The sequence below is a fragment of the Ranitomeya variabilis genome, chromosome 3, assembly GCF_051348905.1.
Source record: "Ranitomeya variabilis isolate aRanVar5 chromosome 3, aRanVar5.hap1, whole genome shotgun sequence".
In the NCBI taxonomy this organism is placed as follows: Eukaryota; Metazoa; Chordata; class Amphibia; order Anura; family Dendrobatidae; genus Ranitomeya; species Ranitomeya variabilis.
In genome coordinates, this window is record NC_135234.1 from 582,293,618 (window position 1) to 582,321,290 (window position 27,673).

Here is a 27,673-nt window from a genome sequence, read left to right on the forward strand (position 1 = left end):
CAAAATCTGTTTTTTTTGGCTTATTACAGACATAGTTTGATTTGGTTAATGACACCATCTGGTTTTTATCCTGCTGTGGTTAAAAGTTTTTCAAATTGTTTGCAAAAATACATTCAAGTAGAAAATCAAGCAGAATGAATAACAATTTATGCATAATACTGCAAATGACCGTAGGAAACTAACACTGTGGAGATTGGAAATTGCCTCATTTTCTGACTAAATGTTAAAAAAAAAAATTGGTAACTTCTATTATATTCTTGTCCTGTAAAAAAATTATGCATCCATCATGCAATAGTTACAAGTTTCCATCATAATAAATACATAAAATAGCCTGTCTGGTCTTTAACACATTTATAGTGCAACTCATTCTTCGTATTAGAAATAACCTTTTTATGTCTTTCTGTTTCTCCTCCTACATCCTTCCTCTGTTTTCTGTCATCTTCTTTAATACCAGTATTTCCCCATTGTAGCATCAGGCAACTATCAATAGCTTCTGCTTTACATTCGGTGTATTTAGCTGTCTGTCATTTTTGTGTTATTATTTCAGAAATTGTTGCGGCTTAACAATAAGCAATACATAGAACTATATAATCAGACATATCACTGCAGTCATCCTAAACTTGAAAAACAGCATATTTTCTAATAAATGGATTTTGATTTCATTGCTATTTTTATTGCTGTGATTTTACTATTACCATAGCACTGTGTAGATTCTGTTGTATGAATGACATATGTCTGGATGAGAAGTATCTCATAGTGGAGGATGTTTGATGAGCTTATAGTTTGCATAGAAATTGAATGACAGCCAATTGGCAGTGAATGAAAACTATGTAGTATATTTTACTCATCATCTTTAACTTGCAGGGTGGCACCACTGTACAATGCAACTGCCTCGCTTGTACTGCGACTTTCTTACACGCTCCCAACGACTATGGAAAAGTCATTTATAGAACCGATGCGGCTCCAACACTAGGCACTGACACCTTTTCACCGACCCTCGTTTTTTCTGTTAGGGTAAGTTTATTGCATTATTCCTTTTTGTAGTATATGAATCTTATATTTTCTAAAGAATCCTGGAAAGTGTTGGTCTGACCATTGAGCTCTAAATTATATACTTTAGTGGAGAGTCCGAATTTACATTTCTAGTCAATGTAGTACCCAGTATTAGTACTTTGTATTCCAATTAAATACTGTAGTGTAGACACCAAAAGCCACAAGGGGACATCTATATCCACATAAATACATATATTTGTGATACTTGCTATGTAATGCAGAACATTACACAGTAATTGGTAAGATTTATCAAAACTAGTGCAAGAGAAAAACTAGAAAAGTTGCCAATAGTAACTTGATTCTAGTTCTTATTCTTGACATATAGCAATCTAATTGGTTGCTATCAACAAGTCCAGTTTTCCTATCTACCTATACTTACTCCTGTGCTAATAAAATTGATAAGTTAGTTTGCTCATCTATTACATAAAGCTTTAAGTTGAAAAATTTTACATAGAATTCTAATGCCTACATTCCATATTATGAGGATAAATATGGAAATCTCACTGTATAGTGAACATATTACCTTTCTACATATTTAGAACTATTCTAAAAGCTGATTCATGGGAATATCTTCTTTTTTAAGAGCCATTTTACAGCTTACATTATCATTGCATAAAATTTACAAAATCTCCTTCCCTGCACGATGTCTTCTGATATAAGGAAATAATTTTACATTATCACATTAGTTTTTTATAACATAAAGTAAAGCTGCAAAAAATGTTCTAAGAATAAAATGTAAGCCATTATAGATAACACTTTTCATAAAGCATTGTAACTTAGTTTAGGCAATGCATAATTGCCTCTTAATATGGTGCAGTATTTAACAGTTATGTGGCAGCCAGTCAGTATTGTATCAGAAGGGTTTACTTTGGAGAAAGCAAATGGTAAAATACAGATATATTCTGAAATTTCTCAGAGATATAAACCTCCTAACTGTTAAATGTAAAGTAACATGTTCTGTGCAGTATATATTCCTATCAAACCATGTTTCCATGCATGATGTGCCATTGTGTGTTCAATGCTCAACACTATAAATGTATGTAACTATGGAATACAAGCTGAATTGGAGAAATGTGAAGTATATTGAAACATTAAAGATTTTCTCCAAGAAGCTAATCAGAAAAAAAAAAACATTTCATGTAAGCTAATTGTGTAACATAACTTATGGGAGTTATCAAAGACAAAGTGAAGTTTTCAAAGTATATAATAATGATGTAGAGATGTGTCCTTCTCTTGACTAAAGATAAGTGGTGGGAGTTGTCTATCTTTGGAAATAAAATCTTTTGTGATACTCATAATTCTGTGACAGACAAAGCAGGTCATCACAGACCAGGCATCTAGAGATATCTTGGCTTCTAAAAGTTGAAATCACAAATAAGATTTTATATGCACACTAGCTCAGTGGTCAGAAATGCTGCTTTTCGGTGCTGGGTCATGGGTTTAATGCCATCAAGGACAACATCTACAAGACGTTTGTAAGTTCTCACGAAATTTTATCAGCCGCTCCAAATGAAAACTAATGTAGATTGTGAGCCCTATATCATTATCCATCTTTGGCAAAAGAGATTTGAATTTCTGGTAATCTTATCATGTGCTTGTTGAACATCTCACATTGGACATTTTCGTCGACTCCTCATCTGCATCTATAACAGTATTTTAAACTCTTTGTTTATGTGGAAGTATTAAAAAAGGTTTTTAAACATAGGTTTCACATCTTTTGAAGCACAGGAACATGCAGTCATGTCCAAATGTGTTGGCACCCTTGAAATTGCTCCAGAAAATGAAGTATTTCTCCCAGAAAAGTATTGCAATTACACATTTTGTTATACACAAGTTTATGTCCTTTATGTGTACTTGAACAGCACAAAAAACTGAGAAAAAAGGGCAAATTGAACATAATTTCACACAAAAGCCCAAAAATAGTCACACAGAAAAACTTTCAAAAATTGTGAGTAACAACTTTGTTTCAAGCATGTTATGCTCATTCAAATTTACCCGTGGTAAGTAACAAGTGTGGACAATATGAAAATCACACCATAAACCAGATTAAAAGGAAATAAATTGACACAATCTTTGCATTGTAGCTAATCTCACTAAGTGTAGAAGACAGAGAAAATTTGACGAAAGGCTACAGCACAGCATAGCCCAGAGGGTGAATAACCAGCCTCAATCAAGTTCCAAAGAAATTTAAGCTGTCTTGTAGACTCAAGGTGCATAATTGTCAGCGTAAAGTATCAGTTGAAATTTGTATGAAAAGAAATGCTTTGGCAGGATACCCAGGAGAACCTCACTGCTGACAGAGACATAAAAAAGCAAGATAGCAATTTGACAGCAACAATCCTTCTGGGAAAACATCTTGTGGACACATGAGACCAAGATATAACTTTTTGGTAAAGCACATAATTCTACTGTGTACAGAAAATGGAATGAGACCTATAAAGAAAAGAACACAGTGCTTAAAGTAAAATATGGTTGTGGTTCAAAAATGTCTTGGGGTTGCTTTGCTACCTTTGGCACTGGGTGCCTTGACTGTGTGCAAGGAATCATGAAATCTGAAAATTACCAAAGGATTTTGGGTTATAATGTAGCTCCCAGTGTCTGAAATCTGGGTTTGCATCCTACGTCATGGGTCTTCCAGCAGGACAATGACCCCAAACATACTTCAAGAAGTTCTGAAGTGGCCAGCAATAAGACTAGATCTAAATCCCATTGAACACCTGTGGAGAGATCTAAAAATTGGTGTTGGGAGAATACACCTTCAAATATGAGAGACCTGGAGCAGTTTGCAAAGAAGAGTGGTCCAAAATTCCAGTTCAGAGGTGTAAGAAGTGACTATATTACGGATAGTCTGGTTAAGGGTCATATCAGATTATCCTCATCTCCCACTGCTGCTGGGTTCTTTTTTTAAGAAAAAAAGACAGTGGGTTACGTCCTTGCCTGGATTTCTGGGAACTCAATGCGATCACTGTATGTGATTAGTGTTGAGCGATACCTTCCAATATGCAAAGGTATCGGTATCGGATTGGATCGGCCGATATCCAAAAAATATCAGATATCGCCGATACCGATACCCGATACCAATGCATATTAATGGGACACAAAATATCGGAATGGTTCCCAGGGTCTGAAGGAGAGGAAACTCTCCTTCAGGCCCTGGGATCCATATTCATGTATAAAATAAAGAATACAAATAAAAAATATTGATATACTCACCCCTCCGACGGCCCCGGTTCTCACCGGTCCAAGCGTCTGCCTCCGTTCCTAAGAATGCAGAGTGAAGGACCTTCGATGACGTCGAGGCTTGTGATTGGTCGCGTGACCGCTCATGTGACCACTCACATGACCAATCACAAGCTGCGACGTCATCGAAGGTCCTTCACTCCCTGCATTCTTAGGAACGGAGGCACCGCTAAGAGCCAGGGTCCGCCGGAGGGGTGAGTATATCAATATTTTTTATTTTTATTATCTATTTTTTACATGAATATGGATCCCAGGGCCTGAAGGAGAGTCTCCTCTCCTCCAGACCCTGGGAACCATATGCACCGCACACTTCTGATTCCGATTTCCGATATTGCAAAAATATCGGAACTCGGTATCGGAATTCCGATACAGCAAATATCAGCCGATACCCGATATTTGCAGTATCGGAATGCTCAACACTATACGTGATCCGTATCCGCTTCCCCTTATCCCTGAACTCCTTAATCAAATTGTAGGGGCAAAATGGTTCTCTAAGATGGACCTCAGGGGGCATATAACTACATCTGCATTAAAGAGGGGGATGAGTGGAAGACTGCGTTCAATATGCTTGAAAGACACTATGAGAATCTGGAGATGCCTTTTTTGTTGACAAATGCGCCCGCCATCTTTCAGCACTGAAAGCAATGACATCTTTAGTTACCTGGTAGGCAGGTGTGTTGTTATCTACCTGGATGATATTCTTATTTATTCACCTGACCTAGAGTCAAAGGGTCATGTCAGGCAGATCTTACACATTCTCCGCGACAATAAATTGCATGTTAAACCCAAATAGTGCATGTTCTTGGTTGAGGAGCTCCCTTTCCTTGGATATGTATTGTCTGCCCCCAGTTTTCACATGGATCTAGGTGGTATTGGATTGGGATCGTATGAAATATTAAAATGTATCCTTTATGAAATAATTTCTAAAAAATCTTAATCAGTGCATTATTCAAAACCATCACCATTATAAAATACATACAATAGAAAAGGCCAAGGAGGTGCCTGACCCTTTACTGCACTATATTTACCCTACCTATCAGTGGAGGCTGACACCCTATACCTGCGCAGATGGTGCCCCCGCTCACCGTCATCTGTCCCTCATACCCCTATATAACCCTATGGGGTGGGGTAGAGAAAACCAATTGCATGAATGTGGTGTGCCCAATGATCTAAATAGAGTCTCTTATAACTAGGGGCCAATAATAGGCTGTCCCTGCTATTACCCTACCTGTCTGCAGAGATTGGCACCCTATTATTTTGCATAAATGGCTCCTCCGCTCCTCGATGGCTGTCCCCAATATAGCCCTAATCTTGTAAGTTTGAGGTGCACTAAGGTGCGTTAGTGCCTTAATGTGCAAAAATGGTTAGAGTACTGCTGGAATTTTCCAAAAGTTCTTACCATATGGGTCTCCCAAGTGTCTATTCATGCACAGCTCAGGAGTAGAGATACCCCCAGACAAATCTCCAAAATATATATATATATATATATATATATATATATATATATATATATATATATATATATATTACCTGCGCTGGAAGCAGATATAAAAACCCACTATGAGGACCAGAAATTGGAAAAAGATGGCAATAACAACTGACTATCCACAATTGTGTAGAAAGGCAAAGATCAGTGGAGAATCAAGCACTTATTAAGCATACATAATGTACACTAAAATACTACTATGATAGCGATCGGATGGGTACTGACCCACAGTCTTAGAATAATGTAGCCTAAAAGCGTAAGATGCATGCAAAGCAACTACCTGGTGCAGATATGGTGATGGTAAGAAGTCTTTAGTCCTTCAAGCGGTCTTTCCTGCACATCGTTGCTGCCGCAGTGAATCCTGAGTAGTGCCTTCTGAGGAGCGAGCTGTGGACACTGCCCCGGCCGGCAGCAGAATGCCCTGCACCCGCTTCCTCTGTGTGGTGAAGTAGCGCTGCTAGTTTCAGCCGCTAGGTTCTCTGCATCTGCAGGACCTTACGTGACGTCACGGTCACGTGTTAACACACGTGACTGGCTTAGGAAGGCTATGGAAGGAGCAAGGGACCAATTCCTACGCGTTTCGGTAACAAACGTGTTCCTTCTTCAGGGACGGTCCATACTATGTGAGATGTCCCTATATAGCCTGCAACGATCACCTGACTATATTATGTATTGAAGGCAAATAGCTCGATTTCACTATTCAGGCCTTTGGGAGCTAGAGTATCAAGTTCAAAAATCATTTTGGTTTCTTCTCTGGACATCTGCTGAATGAAATTACCTCTTCTCCAGCTTTTGTGCACTGGGACATCTTAAAAGAAGACAAAATTATTGGGGGAAAGCTCCCGGAACACCCACGGTTCATCTACAAGAAGGCAAGGAATCTGGGGAATACTATAGCCCCCACTGTTCCACATCCTAAGGTTCCAATAGAACATTCCTTTAAAATTAAACATCCCGGCTTCTATCCCTGTTTAAAATGCAAATCTTGCAAATTATTAAAAACGAGCTATATTTTCCAATGGGGCCATAGATTGGCAAATAAAGGATTTCATATCTTGTAACACGAAAGGGGTTATCTATTCTATCAAGTGCCCCTGTGACAAGATATATATAGGAAGAACTAAATGGCCTCTCCAGATCAGGATTAATGAGCATATGAGGAATATTAACAAAAAATTCCAAGGCCATCCGCTTTCAAAGCATTGTTTGACCCATCATGGGGGCTCTACTAAAGGTATTATTATAACTGGCCTTAAATTAATGCACAAAAGCTGGAGAAGAGGTAATTTCATTCAGCAGATGTACAGAGAAGAAACCAAAATGATTTTTGAACTTGATACTCTAGCTCTCAAAGGCCTGAATAGTGAAATCGAGATATTTGCCTTCAATACATAATATAGTCAGGTGATCGTTGCAGGCTATATAGGGACATCTCACACAGTATGGACCATCCCTGAAGAAGGAACACGTTTGTTACCGAAACGCGTAGGAATTGGTCCCTTGCTCCTTCCATAGCCTTCCTAAGCCAGTCACGTGTGTTAACACGTGACCGTGACGTCACGTAAGGTCCTGCAGATGCAGAGAACCTAACGGCTGAAACTAGCAGCGCTACTTCACCACACAGAGGAAGCTGGTGCAGGGCATTCTGCTGCCGGCCGGGGCAGTGTCCACAGCTCGCTCCTCAGAAGGCACTACTCAGAATTCACTGCGGCAGCAACGATGTGCAGGAAAGACCACTTGAAGGACTAGAGACTTCTTACCATCACCATATCTGCACCAGGTAGTTGCTTTGCACGCATCTTACGCTTTTAGGCTACATTATTCTAAGACTGTGGGTCATAGCAGTATTTTAGTGTACATTATATATGCTTAATAAGTGCTTGATTCTCCACTGATCTTTGCCTTTCTACACAATTGTGGATAGTCAGTTGTTATTGCCATCTTGTTCCAATTTCTGGTCCTCATAGTGGGTTTTTATATCTGCTTCCAGCGCGAGTAATATATATATATATATATATATATATATATATATATATATATATATTTTACTCTATTTATAGCCATTTTTACAGACGTGGTACTGTATTAATACTCGCTGCAGGACATACCCGGTTTGAAGCGCTACTGGTACTTATATATTTATTTGCTAAAAAATCTCCAAAATAAATCTATTTAATATGATTTCTCAGATATAAAATGATTATACCCATATCCTAAACTAACCACTAGTATTTCCACAACAAAAAACTCGTAAGTATGTCCACAACAAATCAATGCGTTTCCCCTCTAAACATGAGGTTCATCAGGAGTAAATAAATACATCATATGGGACTACTTAGCTTATCCTTAGATGATACACATCGATATAGTCATCAGCACATTAGGGAAGTTCCCTCTCGATATAGTGCCTGCATTTTTGCAAGGTGTGTCTTCTGGTAAATGACAACCACATGCTTGCTTTTCAAAGAAACTGTCACCAGCTGAGAGAAATTGTGATATTGGTAATAGGGCACTCTTAGTCATCAAATGGACTTTTGAGGAGTGGCGTCATTTTTTGGAGGGAGCTGTTCACCCAGTGATGGTTATCATGGATCATAAAAATCTGGCATACTTAGAATCAGCAAAACATCTTACACCACGACATGCTAGATGGGCATTATTATTTACCAGGTTTAAATTTCTTGCTACTTTTAGGCCAGGGAACAAAAACGTTAAGGCTGATGCCTTGTCCCATTGCTTTCCTGGGAGAGAAGATAAGTGCAAACCGGTTCCTATTCTTCAAAATGGTGTATTAATGGTGTCTGTATGCTCCAATCTGGAAAGAGTGGTTGTTGATGATCAGGGGGATGCCCCTGCTACCTGTCCACTTAGTAAACTGTTCATTACAGTCAATCTCGGTCTTACAGTCCTCAGTGAACATCATGATACTATATTGGCTGGACATCCTGGGAGTAAGGCCACCACAGATCTAGTTACTCTGCATTTTTTGGTCGTCAGGTGCTCATAAGGATGCTTAAGAGTATGTGGCCACCTGCAATAAATGTGAGCATTCTAAGACCTCTCACACTCGTCCTTCAAGGGCTCTTCAACCATTGGAGATTCTCAGCAGACCTTGAACTCATTTGTCGATCAATTTTATTACGGATCTACCCGTGTCTATAGGGATCACTATAATCCTGGTGGTGGTGGACAGATTCAGTAAAATATCTCATTTTAATGCTTTACCAGCTTTGCTTAACGCCAAATTCCTGGCCCAAATTTTTATCAGGTAAATAATTAGATTGCATGGGATTCCTAATGATATTGTTTCTGATTGGAGGGTGCAGTTTATCTCCATATTTTGGAGGGCATTTTGCACTAGTCTGGCACCCAATTTTCCTTTTCTTCTGCTTTTCATCCACAGTCTGATATGCAGACTGAATGGTTTAACCAGCATTTAGAGACGTATCTCAGATGTTTTGTGTCTGAGAATCAGGAGCACTGGGTTACCTACTTACTATTGGCTGAATTTGCGGTAAATATTCATTGTCAGGAATCAACCGGTAAGTCCCCATTTTTCGAGGCATGTGGGTTCGAACCTCAGTTTAGTTCTTTCAATGGTAATCGCCCTTCAGATTAATGGAGGAAGAATGGTTTTCATCTTCCATTTCTACCATATGGCAGGGGGGAATAATAATTTACCAAAGATGGGTTCCAAATATAAGAGTGTGGTTGATTGGAGACATTTGGTGGGTCCGTGGACCTGTGTGTTGGTGACTTGTTGTGGCTGTCCTCAAGGAATATTAAGTTGAAGGTTCCATCTTGGAAACTGGGTCCCAGGTTTATCGGTCCTTATAAATTCATAGTCATTGTCAATCTGGTAGCATTCCGCCTTGCTTTACCATCTACCCTAAGAATCCATAATGTATTTCATTGTTTGCTTCTCAAGAGGTACATGGCATCTCCTGTTCCTTCACCTCTGCCACCTTCCCCTTGTAATTATTGATGGCAATCTTTAGTTCCAGATAGCAAAGGTCTTAGGCTCTCATCTTGTTCGTTGGTCGCTTCAATATTTTGTACAATGGAAGAGGTATGGTCCTGAGGAGGGGATGTGGGTATCAGCTTCTGATGTTCATGCGGCCAGACTGGTTCAGGCCTTTCATGTGGCACACCCTGATAAACCTGGCCCTGAGGTTCTGGAGTTCCCTTGTAGAAGAAGGGGTACTGTCAAAGGGTTACCGCAACAGAGCAGAGACAGAATTATAGTAGAACCTTGGACCATGTTTTACTGTGACCATTATTTTTCCTGAAGCAGCACTTTAATTCAATATTAAAGAGGTTTTCTCCAAATAAAACTTATCCCATCTTTACAAAATGGATAAAAAGTATGAGTCACGGGGAGCAGAGCCAGAAGACTGCAGCATCTGATTGCTCCTACTCTGCCACTGAGAATAAGCACTTCTCCGGTTTATTAAATATGTTTAATTCTTCCAGCAGAACATGGGTTAATCAGCCACGTTGGAAATCCCTGTGTTCAGCTGCGCTCGGTTTGCCACACCTTTTCCCTATAAAATCGGGGCTCTATTGTCCTTGTCCTTGTCAGAGCTCTTGCTGCATGACAAAAAGAGGGAGACAAGTTATAATTGACTGTTACTTGGTTTGTATGCTTCATAATCCCTTATCCTTCCCTGTTTTGCTTGCTTCCCCTTCCTGCACACCCTGGTATAGTCCTCTGTTTTATGTGAATTAATATTTTGTGGGTGTGGAGTTTTCAATTTCCCCTTGTCTTTTTTGCCCTGTTTGTCGGGTTGGTGTATGGCTGTGCACAGTAGTGCCACCTCTTCCTTGGGTGGGGGACAGACAAAGAGCTAACTTAGGAGATAAGACAAGGGCGGAGGCCAAGGCGTCTTCGCCATCTAAAGTGTCCCGGGGAGCAGGGCGTTGAGGCCAGGAAAGGAGCTCCTGGTCTCAAGTCACTCACCAGCTGTGTCGTGACAAAATGTGTCTTATTATTTGGAGCTTAATCACTAAAACACCTACCAATTATGAGAATGGGGGAAAGAGAACCCTTATGCTCATCATCAGTGGGTGTCCCACCCATAGAATCTTGTTATAATTTAGCAAACTTTGATTCTAGTAAAGCCACTTAGGAAAACTCGACATGTGCCACACTGAAGATTCATAGTGTATAGTGGAAAACAGCAGCAAGTAACACAATTTATTTATTATATTTGGACACTGTTCACTACAAAACATTGTAAAGCAGGAAATTTCACTGTATTTTACAAAATGAAAAATATGATATTTCATAGATGTATTGTTATACAAACAGTTGTGTATGCCCAAGATGACCATATGAAGATAGGTTTGTGCATTTTATTTTAATCCCTTGTCACCACAGAAGTCAAGCTCTAATGCAGCCCTGACCAGCGCATCTACAAGCCTTATCTGAAGCAGGCTGCCTTTTCCTGTCATGCATATTTTACTCTCCCTATAGCGGCAAGCTTTCAGTCATTCCTCTTAACGCGAGAACCATTCCCAATACAGCTTATTATTTGTCAGTTTTTCTTCAGGCTTTTCTCTTGGTTTCCTATTTTTTTTCACCCTATTGTTACTTTTAAAGTGTAAAGGTACCGTCACACTAAGCGACGCTGCAGCGATAGCGACAGCAATGCCGATCGCTGCAGCGTCGCTGTTTGATCGCTGGAGAGCTGTCACACAGACCGCTCTCCAGCGACCAGCGATGCCGAGGTCCCCGGGTAACCAGGGTAAACATCGGGTTGCTAAGCGCAGGGCCGCGCTTAGTAACCCGATGTTTACCCTGGTTACCAGCGTAAAAGTTAAAAAAACAAACAGTACATGCTCACCAGCGCGTCCCCCAGCCTCTGCATCCTGACGCTGACTGAGCTCCGGCCCTAACAGCAGAGCGGTGACGTCACCGCTGTTGCTTTCACTTTCAGTTTAGGGCCGGCGCTTTAGTGTCAGGAAGCAGAGGCTGGGGGACGCGCAGGTGAGTATGTACTGTTTGTTTTTTTAACTTTTACGCTGGTAACCAGGGTAAACATCGGGTAACTAAGCGCGGCCCTGCGCTTAGTAACCCGATGTTTACCCTGGTTACCAGTGTAAAATATCGCTGGTATCGTCGCTTTTGCTGTCAAACACGGCGATACACGGCGACCTAGCGACCAAATAATGTGCAGACCTTCTAGCAGCGACCAGCAATTTCACAGCGGGATCCAGATCGCTGCTGCGTGTCAAATACAGCGATATCGCCATCCAGGTCGCTGCAACGTCACGGATTGCTGGCGATATCGCCTAGTGTGACGGTACCTTAAGTTTAACAGTTTCATACAAAATAAAATCCTTTCTTCAGCGTATATTGAGAGGATACATTATATTTAATTGATGTAATATGCAAATCTCACAATGGTTGCTTTTGCAGAACCATAACGGGAGACAGCTATAGATCATTATACTGCATAAAGAGGTATTGTACCTAAGAATAATATATGCACCGAATGAGCAGAGAATGTTAAAGATGTGTTACGTGCAAGACAAAATGCAGAAAAAATACCTTTATAAAAAATGTATCTAACTACTGCTTTATAAAAATCACCAGAGCTCTGGCTTCACAAGGGTTTGTTCCAGGCTTCACATGTACAAGTTGATGGTTGGAGTAAAACATAACAATAGAAGTGCTACTTTATAGAAACAGTTGTCACACTGTGACTTCGGACTACTTAAAGCGAACCTGTCACCAGGTTTGGCCGATATAAGATATGGCCACCGCCTTTCAGGGCTTATCTACAGCATTCTATAATGCTGTAGATAAGCCCCCAGTCCGACTTGCAAGATAAGAAAAATATGTTTTTTTATACTCACCCGGGAGGTGGTCCAGTGCGGTCTGGTCTGATGGGTGTCGCAGGTCTCGGTCAGGTGCCTCACATCTTCTTGCGATGTCGCCCTCCTGTTGCTTCATTGCTCCCCCACTTTTGCGCAGTCATACTTATCTGCCCTGTTGAGGGAAGAGCAAAGTACTGCAGTGCGCAAGCGCCAGGAAAGGTCAGAGAGGCCCAGCACCTGCGTACTGCAATACTTTACTCTGCTCTCCACAAGGCAGATAAGTACACCTGTGCAGGAGCGCGATGCCGGGGAGGGTTGAAGCAACAGGAGGGTGGCATCTCAAGAACATGGGAGGTGCCAGAACCAGACCTGCAACACCCATCGGACCGGATCGCCCCCCAGGTGAGTATAATAAAACTCATTTTTCTTATCTTTTAGGTCAGATTGGGGGCTTATCTACAGCATTATAGAATGCTGTAGATAAGCCCTGAAAGGCGGTGGCCATATCTTATATCAGCCAAAACAGCTGACAGGTAGTCTTTGAAGAGTAAATTTTAAATATTTTCATTAATCTATATTTCACGTTAAAATAGGAAACTTTATACTACTGTACATTATTAGTGAAATCTGCTTATTTCTCCTCCTGGTCTGACCATTCTTTCTCAAAATTCTAAAATCACAGGTATAATCTATCTTCAATGGACACAGATTTTCCCATTACTGAGTTAGGAGATGACAGTTGATGCTCATAAAGTTCTATGGAGAACTGTAACTGTCGTTTCAGGAGAACTTGCAGCAGAATTTGTGTGTCTGCTTCTAGTCCCTCTTTCTAACTTCATCATAGAGTCTTCAAAGTACCAACTGTCATTTCCTATCTTCACTGAACTCAGCTTTTACAGATTTATGCTATGAGTTGAGAGTGAAAGATGAGTGAAGGAGGAGAAAGAAGCACATTTATTTGATATATTACAAAGTTGCTTATTTCCTTGTTTAATATTAAAGAGGTTTCCCAGTACATTCAGATTGATCATAGGTCATCAATGTCTGATTGGCAGGGATTCAACACAGGGCAACCACTCTGATCAGCTAGTATCTGCCAGCCGGAAGTACTCATTTACCTAGATGCTCCGTTTACTTGTAGTGGTCATTAACGTCCAGATGTGTAGTAACTTGCGGCGGCCACTACAAGTAGACAGAGCAGCTCGGCAAGTGAATACTCATTGCCGGCAACACCGATAACAGCTGATCAACAGGAGTGCAGACACTGGGTTAACAGACATTTATGACCTATCCTAAGGGCAGTAGTATGAGCAGCCACTTATTACCTCCACACCTCTTGTATCTCCAGTATTAGAGCAATTAGACAGGGTGAACAGCAGTGTGAGCTGCCTCTTCTTATCTCAGCATCCTTAGTATTTACAGGATTATATCAAACAGACATTATATCAAATTGTGTGGACTGCAGTGTAAATAGCCTCTTAACTCAGTACCCCTGGTACAGTATCTACAGTATTAGATCTGACTGGGTCAGCCTTCTCTGACCCAGGTCGTAATAGCGACCAAAGGTCTGGGTAGTCTTGCCGGTTGGGAGAATGTCCTCAGCAGAATAAAAAGGGGAAATTTGTGTAAGGAATGCAGGATCAGTAAGCAATGTCTAGACCTCTGGAGCAAAAGGAAAAAAAATCGCTTTTACTGGAGCAATTGATGATGATGATGATGATGATGATGATGATGATTACAGATCTCCACAGTTATTCATTAGACTGGACCAACAGCCTCCCATGGTGTGATGAACCCAGCTCTTTTCTGGCAATGTGTAGCAGCTCTCCTCACACTTGCTGCATACAGCACTATACGTGCTCCAAAACTTCTCCTCTCAGCCCGGACCTTGGCATCCATGGCAACTCAAGCTTACAGGAAAGTACCTCAGCTCTCTTCCCACCATTGGCAACTAAGGATCTGTTCCCTAACTGATGTCATCTAGCAGTTTATTACTTCTTGAACCGCAAACTGCTTCTTGAACCATGCAGGACACTATGTCCAATGCAGTTTCACAGATTATGCTGGAGTCCCGACAGTGAACACAGCAAAGCCACTGGCTGGCTTCCTTGATCTCCTGCGCATCTCAATCACAAGGGCATGGGGTTGCTTATCCTGAGCTTGGTTTACAGACATTTGTGATCCCACGCTACTTTCTTCTTAAATTTAGCTTGTCCTCGATTGTAACTTGTTACATAACCAAAGCATAAGTTATAAACATTGAACACATAAGAAATGTGTTAATTTACTTCTATTGTAAATGTAAAAAAATGCAATAAGGCAGGCATGGTAGCCACAATACCTGTTTGAATAAAAGTCTTGGAAAAGGGAGGCCAGCTTAGAGTTTATAGTTCCTGATTGTAGCTTGAGCCAGCCTCCAAAGAGACAAATCCATAGCTACAGGTGTGTATGGGTACAGTTCATCCTCACCCCTTAGGACCAGATATAGAGGGAGCAGGAAGATCCTTAGTAAGTTTCGAACAGAAGCATATTTACATTTCAAACAACTGTTTGATGTCTTACTGACAGATATACCCTTCTCTAGTTGCTGTCTGTATCTAAAATGTAACTGACCTCAGGTATTGCATTCTGAGCAGTGGACAAGACTAATACCACTTATCAATGAACTTATCAATGGTACGGCAGGCTCTGGAACATTCACCTTTCCTGGGAGTTCTTGATTAAAGACTAGGGTGGGTATTAAAACAGTTTCTCCAAATGTCAACCATCCATTAGGGAACATGTCAAGTACAGTAGTCACTTCTTGTCTTCTCCCTTCTTGCTATTAAGAAGGTTCAGTCTGCCCAGGTCTTTCTTCTTGTGTAGCTGGCATGGACTCAGCTTAAGGTTATCACGACAAACCACTTTTTTGAGATTTTCTTCCACATCTTGTGATCCAGTAGACTTCATGAGCCTGATGTTCTTAGGGACAGATCGTGTATGGTTCTGCTTCCTATTAAACATCCAATTTTTGGTTCCTTACTTTGCCCTTAAGAATGTAGTATCCGGCATGCAGTGTCCTTTCTGGTGCATGTTTGTTACATTCTCACTCTAGCTTCTGTCTTGCTTTGTTCAGATGTTCCTCAACACACTGTTGTACTTTCTGATGCTGTTTCTGTCATTCTTGGATTTCATGTGCATAAGAAAGGTTAAAGATATCTTCAGGTCTGATAGCTCCCGTGATGATCTACTGACAACTTGACTGGTCTCATGCTCATCAAATGTGTAAGTAAATAACCAGTGGAATTGATGGTGACTTGATTGTAAAGGTTCACCAAGTCAGGCAACTTCTCTGGCCACTGGTTACATTGTTCCAGAGGTAGGGTAGGTAAAAGTTTCAAGACAACCCCATGGAAACCTTCACATAATCCATTCACATATGAGTGGTAAGCTGTCGTCCTTATTTTCCGACATTCGCATAACGAACAGAATTCTTGGAAAAGTTCCTCTTCAAAGGCTGGATCTTGGTCAGTTAGTACCTGTTCAGAGTAACCATGAAGGCAACAAAAATTTTCTTTGAAGGCCTCAGCTGTTGTCTTAGCAGTGAGATCCTTAACTGGTACGAGCACTAGAAACTGGGAATAATGTCCCACAATTGTCAATGCATACTAATGTCCTGATCGACTGGGTATTAGCTTAACATGATCAAGGGCTACCATCTCCAATGGCTGTCTGGTAATGATTGGCTGTAGAGGAGTCCTCTGGCTTGACAGATTTTTTATTCTTAGTGCACACAGACCACATTCTCTGCACCACTTCTCAATGGAGCTTTGCATGCTGGGCCAGTAGAAGCGGTTGCGAAGCAACATCTCAAGTTCCTACTTGTGAACTGGCCACTCTGATCTTGGTGTGCTGTTAAAACCATGGGGACATCTGGTTTCGGTACCATTACTTGCCATATTACTTCACAGTTCCATAGGTTGATAAGGCATCAGATCAATTTGCCGTCATGAAAGAATAATCTTTTCCTCTCTTTCTAGAACTGGTACACCTCTTCGGGTTCTTCTTTTTCATGAGACAACTTCTCGTCCATCAGAAACTGCTTTAAGTGGCACAGCACTGGATCTTTGTCTTGTGCTTCCTTCCACCCAAAATGAGGTAGGGGATTGGCAGAACCCCTGTTTGTGATGTCATTTTTTTGTCTGGGTTGGCCTCCACTGAGCCAGGGCATAATGGTGGCCAACAGTCACAGTAGTCTCGTCGGCCAGCAAGCCATCCTCAGCAGAATAAAAAGGGGAAAGTTGTGGTAGCGATGAAGAATCAGCCTGTCTCAATAAGCAATGTCCAGACCTCAGGTGCAAAATGAAAAATAACTTGCTTTTATTAGAGCGGTTAATGATGAAGATGATTACAGCTCTCCACAGTTATTCATTATACTGAGCCATAGCCCCTCATGGTGTGATGAATCCAGTTCTTTCAGCAATTTATAGCAGCTCTCCTCACTCCCACTGCATATAGCATTATACAAGCACTAAAACTTCTCCTCTCAGCCAGGACTTTGACATCCACAGTACCTCAGGCTTACAAGAAAGTAACACAGCTCTCTTCCCACTGCTCACAACTAAGGATCTGTTCCCTAAATGACATCATCTAGCATTTGGCCACTTCTTGAACAGTGCAGGACACTATGTCTCATGCGGCTGCACAGGTTTTGCTGGAGATCCGACAGCCACCCCAGCAAAGGCACTGGCTGGCATCCTTGATCTCCAGTACCACTCAATCCTAGGGGTATGTTGTTGCTTCTCCTGGGCTATGTAGTTCTCCTGTGGGGGCTGCTACCCACCAGACTTCACAATAGCACTTACATCAATTACATATGTGTGCAAAAAATGGCTGAAGAACAGACTTCTCACAGCATCTGAGTTCATAGGCATTTGTGTCACCTGTCTTTGCAGACTGACCCACTTCAGACAGGCAGGGTGGACAGCAGTGTGAGCAGCCTCTTCTTATCCTAACACCCTTAAGATCTCCAGAATTAGATCACAGAAACAGGGTGAACAGCTGTCTGATTAGACTCTTCTTACCTTAGCACCCTTAGGGTCTCCAGTATTAGATCAGATAGACAGGGCTGACAGTAGTGTTGGCAGCCTTGTCTTCCCATCGCACCTCTTGTTTCTCCAGGATTAGATCAGAAATATGGGTCAGACAGAAATATAACTAGCCATCTATTACCTCAGTATCCTGTTATGTCCATTATTAGATCAGACAGAGTGGTCAGGAGTATGAACAGTCTCTTCTTACCTCAACACTCTGTGGCAAGTGAGATAATAGGGTAGGGGTTGATTTAAACTGTTTTATGGAAGCAGACATCAAGCCTAGGGGTTAATAATGGAATGGCATCTATAAGACAACCCGATTACCAACCTCAAAGTCAAATATTGGACAGGTGAGGAATATGGTGTTTTATTATTTTTAGTGTTACAGTAAGGAACGGGAAAAGGAGGCTGAGGAGTGCTTAATTCAAATTAAAAAAAAATATTTGTTTAATTCAATTAAAGGACTTTACTTGGTCTCTTTATTTTTTTACATTTGACTATAGGGTTAGTAATGGAAGTGTCTTATAGATGCCTCTCCATTACTAACTCCTCGGCTTGATGTCAGTAGCCATAAAACAGCTGACATCAACCCTAACCCTATTACCCCACTTGCCACTGCACCAGGGCAAGTGGAATGAGCAAGACTATGCACCAGATTTGGTGCATCTTATATGTCTATGCCATTTCTGGAGCAGATGAGGGCTGATATTCTTAGCCTAGGAAAGGGTCCAATATCTATGGTTCCTTTCCAGGCTTTTAATATCAGCCCACTGCTATCTGTTAACTTTTCCCAGATTATAAACAACAGCTTCCAGCTGTCGGCTTTACCTCTGCTGTTTCTAAAAATTATGAGGGAGCCCACACCATTTATTTTTTTATTATTCATTTATTACACGACTAGATGGCGGCCAGATTCTAATGCATCGGGTATTCTAGAATAGGTATGTATGTATGTATGTCGCGCTTAGCACAGCCACACAGTATATAGCACAGCCACATAGTATATAACACAGCCACGTAGTATATACCACAGCCGCATAGTATATAGCACAGCCACATAGTATATAGCACAGCCACGTAGTATATAGCAGCCACATAGTATATAGCAGCCACATAGTATATAGCAGCCACATACTATATAGCACAGCCCACGTAACACAGACAGCCATGTAGTATATAGCACAGCCACATAGTGTATAGCAGCCACATAGTATATAGCAGCTACGTAGTATATAGCACAGCCCATGTATTATATAGCACAGCCCACGCAGTATATAACACAGGCCACATAGTATATAACACAGCCCACGCAGTATATAACATTGCCCACGTAGTATATAGCAGCCAGGCATTATATAACACGGCCCATGCAATATATAGCACAGCCGACGTAGTATACACTCACCGGCCACTTTATTAGGTACACCATGCTAGTAACGGGTTGGACCCCCTTTTGCCTTCAGAACTGCCTCAATTCTTCGTGGCATAGATTCAACAAGGTGCTGGAAGCATTCCTCAGAGATTTTGGTCCATATTGACATGATGGCATCACACAGTTGCCGCAGATTTGTCGGCTGCACATCCCAAAGATGCTCCATACAAGGCAGGATGGATCCATGCTTTCATGTTGTTTACGCCAAATTCTGACCCTACCATCCGAATGTCGCAGCAGAAATCGAGACTCATCAGACCAAGCAACGTTTTTCCAATCTTCTACTGTCCAATTTCGATGAGCTTGTACAAATTGTAGCCTCAGTTTCCTGTTCTTAGCTGAAAGGAGTGGTACCCGGTGTGGTCTTCTGCTGCTGTAGCCCATCTGCCTCAAAGTTCGACGCACTGTGCGTTCAGAGATGCTCTTAGGCCTACCTTGGTTGTAACGGGTGGCGATTTGAGTCACTGTTGCCTTTCTATCAGCTCGAACCAGTCTGCCCATTCTCCTCTGACCTCTGGCATCAACAAGGCATTTCCGCCCACAGAACTGCTGCTCACTGGATTTTTTTTCTTTTTCGGACCATTCTCTGTAAACCCTAGAGATGGTTGTGCGTGAAAATCCCAGTAGATCAGCAGTTTCTGAAATACTCAGACCAGCCCTTCTGGCACCAACAACCATGCCACGTTCAAAGGCACTCAAATCACCTTTCTTCCCCATACTGATGCTCGGTTTGAACTGCAGGAGATTGTCTTGACCATGTCTACATGCCTAAATGCACTGAGTTGCCGCCATGTGATTGGCTGATTAGAAATTAAGTGTTAACAAGAAGTTGGACAGGTGTACCTAATAAAGTGGCCAGTGAGTGTATAACACGCATCGGGTATTCTAGGATATGTATGTATGTATGTACGTCGCACGTAGCACAGCCACGTAGTATAAAGCACAGCCACGTAGTATATAACACAGCCATGTAGTATATAACACAGCCACGTAGTATATAACAAAGACATCCATGTAGTATATAGCACAGCCACATAGTATATAGCACAGCCACATAGTATATAGCAGTCACGTAGTATAAAGCAGTCACATAGTATATAGCAGCCACATAGTATATAGCAGCCAAATAGTATATAGCACAGCCCGTGTAACACAGACAGCCACATAGTATGTAGCAGCCACATAGTATGTAACACAGCCCACGCAGTATATAACACTGCCCATGTAGTATATAGGAGCCAGACAGTATATAACACAGCCCAAGTAATATATTGCACAGCCCACGTAGTATATAACACAGGATATGGAGTATATAACACAGGCCACGCGGTATATAACACAGCCCACGTAGTATATAGCAGTGTGGGCACCATATCCCTGTTAAAAAAAAGAATTAAAATAAAAAATATTTATATTCTCACCCTCCATGGTCCAACGAAGCTGTCCCGACGTGCGTGATGCGGCTGCCAGCTTCCGTTCCCAGTGATGCATTGCGAAATTACCCAGATGACTTAGTGATCTCGTGAGACTGCTAAGTCATCTGGGTAATTTCGCAATACATCTCTGGGAACGGAAGCTGGCGGCAGCATCGCGCTCATCGGTGGACGTCGGAAGGTGAGAATAGCACAATTTTTTTTTTATTATTTTTAACATTATATCTTCTTACTATTGATGCTGCATAGGCAGCATCAATAGTAAAAAGTTGGTCTGGGATGGGGCGACACACTGGCACTGACAGGGGGGAGAAGGGAGGGGGCACTGTCTGGAGGAGAGTAGGGAGGTGCCAATTCATGGACGGACTAAGCCTGTCTCTGGTTGGTGGCGGCCTGCCGGCTGCTACGAGTCAGCAACATGGGATTTCTGTTACATACATACAGACAGACAGACAGACGGAAGTACCCCTTAGACGATTATATAGATAGATGTACACAAGGGTGCTGAATACAACTCCCATCATTGTCACCTGGTCGTGATGATTTCAGGGTGACCAGGTGAAAATGATGACAGCTGCCTTCAGCACCCAGAGCCTGAGAACAGCGTAAACTGCACCACTTTACCAGCTTTTTTTGTCATCTGTTTGTCATCAGTGTGCATATGTGTGGTATGCATTTTTTCCGTGGTGCATGTAAAAAACTGACATGTCTGTGGGTTTTCCACACGGACACATGGTCTGTGGGAAAAACTTGACATGTGAATGCAATGGGTGTGCACTTTTCCAGATCTGCGATCCTTAAAAAAATGGAAAAAACAAATGTGTGAGTGAGATCTAATATGCTGTAGCATGGAGCACATGCTCATAAGCTTCTGTCCCATTAACATTCTATTGAAGGTTTCTGTCAGTGTAAGGCTGCCGTCACACTAGCAGTATTTGCTCAGTATTTTACATCAGTATTTGTAAGCCAAAACCAGGAGTGAGCAATAAATCCAGATGTGGTGCATATGTTTCTATTATACTTTTCCTCTATTTGTTCCACTCCAGGTTTTGGCTTACAAATACTGATGTAAAATACTGACCAAATACTGCTAGTGTGACGGCAGCTGTTGTGAATTGGATTATTTGGCTCCCTCTTGTGGTCACTAGTGATATGACTCTGGGATTGTCTTTCCTCAGCTTGGCACCCACCTGTTCGTTAGTCCAGGGGTGTTGCTATATAAACTTCTTGGATTCTCAGTCTGGTGCCTGGCATCGTTGTAATCAGTTCCTTTCTGTTTGCTCCTGTCTGCTGGTCCTGGTTCTTGCAAAATTAAGCTAAGTCCTGCTTCCTTGTTTCTTTGGTTATTTGCATTGCTCTTATTTTTTGTCCAGCTTGTGCTAAATGTGATTCCTGATTTTGCTGGAAGCTCTAGGGGGCTGGTATTCTCCCCCCGGGCCGTTAGACGGTTCGAGGGTTCTTGAATATCCAGCGTGGAAATTTTGATAGGGTTTTTGCTGACCGTATAAGTCATCTTACTATATTCTGCTATTAGTCAGTGGGCCTCTCTTTGCTAAATACCTAGTTCATTCTTACGTTTGTCTTTTCTTCTTACCTCACCGTTATTATTTGTTGGGGGCTTGTATCCAACTTTTGGGGTCTTTTCTCTGGAGGCAAGAAAGGTCTATCTTTTCCCTTCTAGGGTTAGTTAGTTCTCCGGCTGGCGCGAGACGTCTAGAACCAACGTAGGCACGTTCCCCGGCTGCTGCTATTTGTGGTGCTAGGATTAGATATACGGTCAGCCCAGTTACCACTGCCCTATGAGCTGGTTTTTTGTGTTTGCAGACTTGGTATTTACTTCTGAGACCCTCTGCCATTGGGGTCATAACAGTATGCCAGGCCAAAGTTGAATGTTTAATGCATTGCAGAAGTGGGATAATAAGAAAGGAAATTCTGAGTTTTTTTTTTTTTCCTCTCTTTCTTCCTCCCCTTTACCTCTGAGTGGCTTGAGCTTGCTGCAGACATGAATGTCCAGACCTTGATTACAAGTGTGGATCAGCTTGCTGCTCGTGTGCAGGGCATACAAGATTTTGTTACCAGTAGTCCAATGTCTAAACCTAAAATACCTATTCCTGAACTGTTCTATGGAGATCGATTTAAGTTTAGGAATTTCAGGAATAATTGTAAATTGTTTCTATCTCTGAGACCCCGTTCATCTGGAGACTCAGCTCAGCAAGTTAAAATTGTTATCTCTTTCTTGCGGGGCGACCCTCAGGATTGGGCCTTCTTGCTGGCGCCAGGAGATCCGGCATTGGCAGATATTGATGCGTTTTTTCTGGCGCTCAGATTGCTTTACGAGGAACCCAATCTTGAAATTCAGGCAGAAAAAGCCTTGCTGGCTATTTCTCAGGGCCAGGATGAAGCTGAAGTGTATTGCCAAAAATTTCGGAAATGGTCCGTGCTTACTCAGTGGAATGAGTGTGCTCTGGCCGCAAATTTCAGAAATGGCCTTTCTGAAGCCATTAAGAATGTGATGTTGGGTTTCTCCATTCCTACAAGTCTGAATGATTCCATGGCGCTGGCTATTCAAATTGACCGGCGTTTGCGGGAGCGCAAAGCCGCTAATCCTCTGGTGGTGTTGTCTGAACAAACACCTGATTTAATGCAATGTGGTAGAATTCAGACTAGAAATGAACGGAAAAATCATAGACGTCAGAATGGGTTGTGTTTTTACTGTGGTGATTCTACACATGTTATATCAGCATGCTCTAAACGCCTAACAAGGGTTGTTAGTCCTGTCGCCACTGGTAATTTGCAACCTAAATTTATTTTGTCTGTGACTTTAATTTGCTCATTGTCTTCCTACCCTGTTATGGTGTTTGTGGATTCAGGTGCTGCCCTGAGTCTTATGGATCTGTCATTTGCCAAGCGCTGTGGTTTTGTTCTTGAGCCGTTGGTAAATCCTATCCCTCTTAGAGGTATTGATGCTACGCCATTGGCGGAAAATAAACCGCAGTTTTGGACACAGGTAACCATGTGCATGACTCCTGAACATCGGGAGGTGATTCGTTTTCTTGTTCTGCATAAAATGCATGATTTGGTCATTTTGGGTCTGCCATGGTTACAGACCCATAATCCAGTCTTGGATTGGAAGGCAATGTCTGTGTCAAGTTGGGGCTGTCAGGGAATTCATGGTGATTCCCCGCCGGTGTCTATTGCTTCCTCTACTCCTTCGGAAGTTCCTGAGTATTTGTCTGATTATCAGGATGTATTCAGCGAGTCCAGGTCCAGTGCTCTTCCTCCTCATAGGGACTGTGACTGCGCTATAGACTTGATTCCAGGTAGTAAATTTCCTAAGGGAAGATTATTTAATCTGTCTGTACCTGAGCATACCGCAATGTGTTCGTATATCAAGGAATCTCTGGAGAAGGGGCATATCCGTCCATCCTCTTCCCCTCTTGGTGCGGGATTCTTTTTTGTGGCCAAGAAGGACGGATCTTTGAGACCTTGTATTGACTATCGGCTTCTGAATAAAATCACTGTTAAATTTCAGTATCCTTTGCCTCTGTTGTCGGACTTGTTTGCCCGGATTAAAGGTGCCAAGTGGTTCACCAAGATAGATCTTCGTGGTGCGTACAACCTTGTGCGCATTAAGCAAGGAGATGAATGGAAAACTGCATTTAATACGCCCGAAGGTCATTTTGAGTACTTGGTGATGCCTTTTGGGCTCTCTAATGCTCCTTCAGTGTTTCAGTCCTTTATGCATGATATTTTCCGGAAGTATCTGGATAAATTTATGATTGTTTATCTGGATGATATTCTGTTTTTTTCTGATGATTGGGACTCGCATGTAGAGCAGGTCAGGATGGTGTTTCAGGTTTTGCGTGAGAATGCTTTGTTTGTTAAGGGCTCAAAGTGTCTCTTTGGAGTACAGAAGGTTCCCTTTTTGGGTTTTATTTTTTCCCCTTCTGCGGTGGAGATGGACCCAGTCAAGGTCCGAGCTATTCATGATTGGACTCAACCCACGTCAGTTAAGAGTCTTCAGAAGTTCTTGGGTTTTGCTAACTTCTACCGTTGTTTTATCGCTAATTTTTCTAGCGTTGTTAAACCTTTGACGGATATGACCAAGAAAGGTTCTGATGTTGCTAACTGGGCTCCTGCAGCCGTGGAAGCTTTCCAAGAGTTGAAGCGCTGGTTTACTTCGGCGCCTGTTTTGTGCCAGCCTGATGTCTCACTTCCCTTTCAGGTTGAAGTGGATGCTTCTGAGATTGGGGCAGGGGCCGTTTTGTCGCAGAGAGGCCCTGGTTGCTCTGTAATGAGACCATGTGCTTTTTTCTCTAGGAAGTTTTCCCCTGCTGAGTGGAATTATGATGTTGGCAATCAGGAGTTGTTGGCCATGAAGTGGGCATTTGAGGAGTGGCGTCATTGGCTCGAGGGTGCTAAGCATCGTGTGGTGGTCTTGACTGATCACAAAAATCTGATGTATCTCGAGTCTGCTAAACGCCTGAATCCTAGACAGGCCCGTTGGTCATTGTTTTTCTCCCGTTTTGACTTTGTGGTCTCGTATTTACCAGGTTCAAAGAATGTGAAGGCTGATGCTCTTTCAAGGAGCTTTGTGCCTGACTCTCCTGGAGTCGCAGAACCAGTTGGTATTCTTAAAGAGGGAGTAATCTTGTCAGCGATTTCTCCGGATTTGCGACGTGTGTTGCAGAGATTTCAGGCTAGTAGACCTGACTCTTGTCCACCTGACAGACTGTTTGTTCCTGATAAGTGGACCAGCAGAGTCATTTCCGAGGTTCATTCCTCGGTGTTGGCAGGGCATCCGGGAATTTTTGGCACCAGAGATTTGGTGGCTAGGTCCTTTTGGTGGCCTTCCTTGTCACGGGATGTGCGGTCATTTGTGCAGTCCTGTGGGACTTGTGCTCGAGCTAAGCCTTGCTGTTCTCATGCCAGCGGGTTGCTCTTGCCCTTGCCTGTCCCGAAGAGGCCTTGGACACACATTTCCATGGATTTCATTTCAGATCTTCCGGTGTCTCAGGGCATGTCTGTCATCTGGGTGGTATGTGATCGCTTTTCCAAGATGGTCCATTTGGTATCTTTGCCTAAGCTGCCTTCCTCTTCCGATCTGGTTCCTTTGTTCTTTCAGAATGTGGTTCGTTTACACGGCATTCCTGAGAATATCGTGTCTGACAGAGGATCCCAGTTTGTTTCCAGGTTCTGGCGATCCTTTTGTGCTAAGATGGGCATTGATTTGTCGTTTTCGTCTGCCTTTCATCCTCAGACTAATGGCCAAACGGAGCGAACAAATCAGACTCTGGAGGCTTATTTGAGGTGTTTTGTTTCTGCAGATCAGGATGATTGGGTGACCTTCTTGCCATTGGCTGAGTCTGCCCTTAATAATCGGGCTAGTTCCGCTACTTTGGTTTCGCCATTTTTCTGCAACTCTGGTTTTCATCCTCGTTTTTCCTCGGGACATGTTGAACCCTCTGACTGTCCTGGGGTGGATTCTGTGGTGGATAGGTTGCAGCGGATCTGGAATCATGTGGTGGACAACTTAAAGTTGTCACAGGAGAAGGCTCAGCGTTTTGCCAACCACCGCCGCGGTGTGGGTCCCCGACTTCGTGTTGGGGATTTGGTATGGCTGTCTTCTTGGTTTGTTCCTGTGAAGGTCTCCTCTCCTAAATTTAAGCCTCGCTTCATCGGTCCTTATAAGATTTTGGAAATCCTTAATCCAGTGTCCTTTCGCTTGGATCTTCCGGTGTCGTTTGCCATTCACAACGTGTTCCATAGGTCTTTGTTGCGGCGCTACGTTGTGCCTGTGGTTCCTTCTGTTGAGCCTCCTGCTCCAGTGTTGGTTGAGGGCGAGTTGGAGCACGTGGTGGAGAAGATCTTGGATTCTCGTCTCTCCAGACGGAGGCTTCAGTATCTGGTCAAGTGGAAGGGCTATGGTCAGGAGGATAATTCCTGGGTGGTCGCCTCTGATGTTCATGCGGCCGATTTGGTTCGTGCCTTTCACACTGCTCATCCTGATCGTCCTGGTGGTCTTGGTGAGGGTTCGGTGACCCCTCCTTAAGGGGGGGTACTGTTGTGAATTGGATTATTTGGCTCCCTCTTGTGGTCACTAGTGATATGACTCCGGGATTGTCTTTCCTCAGCTTGGCATCCACCTGTTCGTTAGTCCAGGGGTGTTGCTATATAAACTTCTTGGATTCTCAGTCTGGTGCCTGGCATCGTTGTAATCAGTTCCTTTCTGTTTGCTCCTGTCTGCTGGTCCTGGTCCTTGCAAAATTAAGCTAAGTCCTGCTTCCTTGTTTCTTTGGTTATTTGCATTGCTCTTATTTTTTGTCCAGCTTGTACTAAATGTGATTCCTGATTTTGCTGGAAGCTCTAGGGGGCTGGTATTCTCCCCCTGGGCCGTTAGACGGTTCGGGGGTTCTTGAATATCCAGCGTGGAAATTTTGATAGGGTTTTTGCTGACCGTATAAGTCATCTTACTAAATTCTGCTATTAGTCAGTGGGCCTCTCTTTGCTAAATACCTAGTTCATTCTTACGTTTGTCTTTTCTTCTTACCTCACCGTTATTATTTGTTGGGGGCTTGTATCCAACTTTTGGGGTCTTTTCTCTGGAGGCAAGAAAGGTCTATCTTTTCCCTTCTAGGGTTAGTTAGTTCTCCGGCTGGCGCGAGACGTCTAGAACCAACGTAGGCACGTTCCCCGGCTGCTGCTATTTGTGGTGCTAGGATTAGATATACGGTCAGCCCAGTTACCACTGCCCTATGAGCTGTTTTTTTGTGTTTGCAGACTTGGTATTTACTTCTGAGACCCTCTGCCATTGGGGTCATAACAGGCAGCCTTACAATCCTCTGAAAAGAGTTCTCCTGTCTATTCTAAATCTCAATTACATTTCCAAACTGTAACTCTTGTCTACGCACTAGGGCTTCAAAAGGATCCCCTGCATTTTAAATTCTCCTAAATTTTAATTTCTTACTTCTTTATGCCCATTGTAAGTCTATTCAAGGAGGCTCATGTGCAAATGAGAATAATGATGATCCCTCTACACTGTGACATCCCTCCAGATATTTGTAGACAGCCTCCGTTTTTTGAAATCTAAATGTTTCCAGATCCTTTAACTGTTCCTCATAAGACATACTTT

The 27,673-nt window shown here is 42.5% G+C and overlaps 1 protein-coding gene across 1 annotated transcript in view; it reads left to right on the top strand.

The window, feature by feature from the left end:
- Positions 1-867: 867 nt before the first annotated feature.
- LOC143818411 (protocadherin-9-like) overlaps positions 868-27,673 on the top strand; it is a 1,862,556-nt gene continuing 1,835,750 nt past the window's right edge. Inside the window, exon 1 of the mRNA XM_077299725.1 lies at positions 868-1,014. The gene's annotated coding sequence lies outside the window, so the exon portion shown is untranslated. The remainder of the gene's footprint in view (positions 1,015-27,673) is intronic.